The sequence below is a fragment of the Nuphar pumila genome, chromosome 14, assembly GCF_984573655.1.
Source record: "Nuphar pumila chromosome 14, dmNupPumi1.hap1.1, whole genome shotgun sequence".
Lineage (NCBI taxonomy): Eukaryota > Viridiplantae > Streptophyta > Magnoliopsida > Nymphaeales > Nymphaeaceae > Nuphar > Nuphar pumila.
The window spans coordinates 87,798,629-87,804,869 of record NC_143262.1 but is presented as its reverse complement, the minus strand read 5'-3'; the positions used below and the strand labels follow the sequence as shown (position 1 = coordinate 87,804,869).

The 6,241-nt window shown below is 35.5% G+C and overlaps 1 pseudogene; it reads right to left on the bottom strand.

Annotated features, from left to right (window-relative positions):
- Positions 1-1,183: 1,183 nt before the first annotated feature.
- Positions 1,184-1,672, bottom strand: LOC149817279 (transcription factor HEC3 pseudogene; annotated as a pseudogene).
- Between the last annotated feature and the right edge of the window lie 4,569 nt (positions 1,673-6,241).

The window sequence follows — 6,241 nt, the reverse complement described above, 5'->3', positions numbered from 1 at the left end:
CTTTGTGTGATAAGAGCTCAATCTGCCTCCACATTTTGATTCATGCAAGATAGTGTATAATAACATATTGGACCATTGCATCTATTGACATTGATTACAAAATTGAACTTTTGATCATAAGGTGTCATAGCCATTGGATCCAATTTGGAGTATATCCATGTCCATTTTGCCCAATCAAAACTCAACTCCATAAAATCAGTGTTATTTTGCTTGATCAAACAGTTGGTATTTAAATTCAGAATTTTTCATTGAAGAGTCGTATATGCAAGAAGAGATGTAATGAAGTCCAATGCAAACCAACACACCTAAGCATAAACCTTATGCTTTCTAAAAGGTATTTAACATGAAATTATCGTCTAATTTATTGGATAAATGAGACTCACCAATAACGATCAAAGAATTACCAACTAGTCAAATAAAAAAGCCATGGCTACGAAATTAAAAGTTTGTCTTAATAAATTTAATTACAACTTGAAGAAAGAAATGAAACTCATGAATAACTAAGTGTCACCAAATAGATATGGTGAATAATCCATGAAATAATGGCGTGTCTCAATCTTTGAATGACAAGGGACATCACTAAGAGAACCTCTCTAGTCAACCACATTCGATAAAAAAAGGTTTTCTATAACACAAACTGGCCTACCAATTATGACGTTTTATAACATATTTCAAGGAAATATATTCCAGGGAATAATTGGCAATTAGTGCTCGAAAATTTACTTATTTATTTATTTTTGAAAGAATAGATTCATGTCACATGAGAGAGAGAGAGAGAGAGTAATACTACTGAAATCTGACGATTGCAACTAGCATTACATGATGTAACACATTGCCTTCAAAGAAACTTAAGATATGATTTATCCTATAGCATATGATATTTACACATCATGCACACCGCATGCGTACAATTGCATGGTATGTTTGCATCACACACACACATCATTGCAAGAACCTCCCAAGTCAAAGAAATCTTAACCACCAAGCCACATATTTAAGAAGGTACCATACAACATAGACTGGCCTAACAATCATAACATGGTTCTTCTGTAAGTTTTCCTATGCCACAATCTTTTGAAAATAACTGAAACTTATCAACCATACATGAGTATTTTTAGCAATTAATCTATACCATGAACCATATACCTTTTTTCTTTTTTTCTTTTTTCCCCCTCTTTTTTGGCTACCTTCTTAACTCAAGAAGATGATCAGCAATTGCACCACTGGAGAAGCCAAGTGAGGCAGATGCAAGAGACCTTGTGGAAGAGTTAGAACTTGAAGAAGGGATGAAACTCAAATTATTTGTCATGTCTCCCATTGACCAATTATGTGTAGCCACATATGCACCTTTGCCACCTTGGCAAGGATAGTGATCAGACTGTAGCTCCCCTACTAGTTTCTTCAAGAACTTGACATAAAGAATTGCCTCATCCAGCATGGAAGCTGTGTCCATCTTAGACCCCCCTGGCACTAGCCTCCTGAGGATCCTGATCCTCTCGCTGATCCGCTCACGCCGGAGGCGGGCGGCGACACTCTGCGGGTCATTTGAGATGTGCATGTTCCTCCTCTGTGGCTTCTGGATCATTGTCGCGTCAATGCCCATTGGCTGCATTGCAGCAATCTTGAACATCATCTCTTTCATGGACGCTATATCTTCATTGTGGTCCTCCATGTCATTGCCAGAGCTAGGGAGATCTTGGTATGACATGGATTGGAATGAAGGGACTTGGTTTGCATGAAGATGGCTCATGGGGGACATGGATTCAATAAAAGCTTGAGACCAAGAGAACATTTGATCATTCATGATCAACTGGAGGACCTAAACAACAATATGAGCTTGAGATGCTGAAAAAATGAACCAAAGGATGTAGGAATTTAATGTATAAGAAGGGCAGAGTGAATTGAAAGAAGAAATTAATAGGCAATACAAAGACAATATGAAAAGGGAGTAGTGGGTGGACAAAAGGAACCATCATTACTTTTAAAGATTTTTGGGTGATATGGCTAACAACTTTTCATTAGTTGCCATATATGTGTATACATAAGTCATAAAAGTGTAGTAAAGGAAGATGATGTAGACCCACAAAAAGTCATGGGCCATGTGTGCACCCTTATGAAGGGCATTGCAGGCTTTTGAACTTGCCTAGGGCATGTCTTTGTCTTGGGATGACGATTGCAGGCAAGGGAATCCTTGCGATATGATGTTCCCAAGCATGTCAATTACTGTCAAGTATAGCAGATTGTTTGGTTTTGAGGGGATTACTTTCATGTTTTCAGAAAAGTTGTATCGTGGCACACCTCAGCGAGGTTCAATCAATAGGAATTTGATGGTGCATTGCTTAATTCTCTCTCTCTCTCTCTCTCTCTCTCTATATATATATATATATATATATATATATATATATATATATATATTTGGTACAAACAATTGTACCTACAATCTAGTTTGAATCTCACCATGAGAGTTTTGACACAATCTAACCTCATAGATGTGTTCAGCCTTATTGATTAAGTAGGAATTGACTCTTGAATCATGTTTTCTTGACGCAAAAACATGTTTTTATGAGTTAGAAAAAATGATGCTTTCATAGCCATTGATTTTTAGATCACCGGAAAAACATGTATACAGGTTGGATTCCAGCGATCTAAAAGCCGGTTCTCACTAAACAAAACCTGTAGATCACATCTATGGTGATTTTGTAATTTTTTTTTGCAAAATAGGACGTGAGGGCATAAATCTTTTCATTTTACAATTGATTAAAAAATATTTTCTAGTTATTTTAATATATATATAAACTTATATTTATTATTGAAAATGTTAATAAAACTATTAAGAATTATTAAAAGTAACAAAATATTTTCGTGATTTTTTTAACAGTGTAAATAAAAATGTCCCACTAGTAGCACTAGCAGCAATATATGTTAATTAATTTTGTGATCTGTTTAACAGTGCAGCATTTACATGACAGGCATCATTGACCTTTTGATTAAATATTCTTGCATGCGACCATGTGCACGTGCTTGTTATAATTTTGCATCTCTGATTAATATATGCACAGATTTATCAATATTGAGAGAATAAGAGCAAAAGTAGTCTTTTTTTTTTAAAGAATAAGAGCAACAGTAGTCAATATTGAGAGAGAGAGAGAGAGAGGAAGCTTGTGCATGTGGCATGCTTTTGGATGTATACATAACTAAGCAAAAATAGACTGGAAGGGTTTTAATTAGGGGTGTCAACAGGTTGGTCTTACCCATACCCGACACTGATCAAACCCTATATGATCCGGGTATTGTGAAAAATAAGAAGACCCAGGTTCAGACTTGAAGGTCCAATTAATACATGGACCCAGGTATAGTTTGTGAAATTTTATACTAGATCCGGGCCCAACCCGAGTTCCGATTAAGCTCCGCAATTTTTCAATGTAAAAATGATAAAAAATACTGGGTATGGTCCGGATCTGGTTCATGTAGTTCTTATCAGGTTTGGGTATGGTTTCTCTTATAATTAGACCTAGGTTCAGACCAGATACCATACATGAAAATCTGGTCCAAGTCTGGTTTCACCTGGGTCTGAACCAAACCCGACCCGTTGACCTTAGTTTTAATGGAGAGCAGATCAAGTGATTTAAAAGTGATTTGGCATCCTCACCGTCCACAATGTACACAAAGGACCATGAGGTCTTGTGGGATGAAGAAATGGACGGTGAAGATGTCAAATCACTTTATTAAAGTGATTTGACAGATCACCTTATCTGCTCTGGTTTTAATGTGTGAGAGCGTTGCAACATGCATATACCGTGATTTGTTAATCAAAGTGCATTTTTGTGACTTAAGATCCAAATCTAACATGCGCACCATATCATGCTAATTAGCACAATGACCACATTTTAAGTTTTTAGACTAAAAGCTAATCTGGGTCATCCAAATCCAAGTTGGTGCCATGCCATACCAATATGAGCCATTCAGATGATCAAATCTGAAGGTGTGCACCATGTGGGTCAAACTTGAACCCCACAAATCTTTGTTTTGCACCATCTCATGCTAACTTGGACCATCCAAGACAGTACCATGACTAGTTGGTAAGAGAGAATAGGGATTTATTCAGACCCCTTTTTCGTTAGGTCACAGTTGGGACCTTCCAAAAATCATAGTTTTAGGTGTTTTGTGTTAGATATGAACTGTGTTTCTCATTGCCTATTTATTAAGAAATAAACTTTGTTTTGACTTGATTTGATGTAAAAAAATGTGAATATTTTATCATCAAATTTTACTATAATATCAAGCATTGATTTTTTTACCTATTTAAAATACACGACTGAGCATAAATATGCTTAATCAAAAACATGTTCTCTATTGAGTAAACAATGTTAAACACATCTCTAACAGTTCACATCTAGCATAAAATACATAAAACTATGATTTTTGAAGGGCCCTAACGGTGACCTAACAAAAAAAGGGGCAAAATAATCCCCATTCTCTTGATAATTAACCATCTGCATTGGTTTCAAGCACTGCTAACCGCCCTTTGAAGAAGAAAAAAAACTTGAAGCACTGCTGAGTGCTAACTACCCGTGTATACATATTTGGATTTCCACACAAGTGGGTGGTAGGAATGGTGTGAACACAACTAGCATACGCATTGATTTGTTCGTTCTTTTTTAACGTGATCTCCACAATGATATTTTTTGAGAAAATTACAAAAGACTGCCCAACTCATCATATATTGGTGAAAAGCACCCAACTTTTTGGTTATTGCATTTAATTGCCTATTTTTTCATCTCTCTCTCAAAGATAATACTCAGATGACCATTGCTTAGTAATTTAACTATAATGCCCTCGATATTTATCTCTCAACAAAAGAACATGAGTTATATTTAACAAAAAATTAGAAAGAGTAATCCTATATAGTAAGCAGGTATTTTAAATGCATTAAAAAAACAGGTGGTTTAGTGTAAAAGCAAAAGTTGTGTGATGGCTTTCTGTATAGCTAATAAGTTGGATGCATTTACTCTTCCTTATCCAAACGGAGATAAATAGAGAAGGAAAATATTGGTACACATTTATACAAGCTAACAGGAATATTTGTACATGTGCTTGTCCTTAGCCTCATATAAGAGTTTGGTTGAAAATCCTAATTAATAAAAAAAAAAGAGAATAAAAAGAAATAAATTATTCTTAGAAATGACATAAACATGATCAATTGTAGCACCAAAATGGAAGAGAATAATTCTTCTGGTAAAGAAAGGAAAGATATGGGCAATACTTAAAAGAATCGGAAAAGTTGAAAAATGAATTTACATATAAAAAAATCTTATAACATACTTTATCTGCCGTAGCTATATCAGGGAAGCCATATGATGCAATCAAATCTATAGTGTTTCATTCCTTCTGTAATCAAACAAAGCATCCAAGGCTTTAGAATCATAGACAAAAGGACAAGGATGGAATATTGTGACAGACCTAAATTCATGAATGAGACTTTTATCGCTTTTTTTTCTTTGTTCTTATTTATCCATTTGATTTGGTTGAGGCGGTTGGGGATTAGATGATGGTAGTTTCTTTTGATTTGCCAGGATATCAAAAGTATTGCAGCCAACTTGCAAAAAGTACACCTTGAGAAATAGGCGGCTGCTTTAAATAGTAGGGGAATTTTAGCTGTCAGCAACAGTATGTTATTCAAGTTTTTCGAGATTAAGATATTCCTAATCACATTGTGCCAGCTGGTTTGGCAGATCGGTACCATCTTTAACCAAGGGGTTCCTGGTTGGAATCCCACTCAGCTTGGCAAATGTGTGTGTGCATGTGCATGTGGTATACTCTTGATTTACATAGGTCTAATCACCAAAAGCAAAAACTAACCTCTGAATGATGTTTAACATGCTCTACTCACAAATTTCCATGCCTTAAAGTGGACTAACATGATATTTTGATGCATCTTTAAACCATCCTCATCTTCATGAATTGTGAGCTGTTGAATTTTCACAATCTTTTTGAAGAATGAATCTTGTGGTATGTTGATTAAGCCTATTAACACAATGCTAAACACATCCACACAGCCAGATCTAACATTTGGTGGCTAGAACCATGCACACATGAGTGTGCACCCCTGTATTGTATCGTGGTTCAGAACCAGATAGAGAGAGAGGGTTGTGCACTAAAACTTCCCTATCCAATGATAGCGTCATCATCAATGATAACAGCAATAATAATACTTTATTATAACAACAATAGATAAAATCCA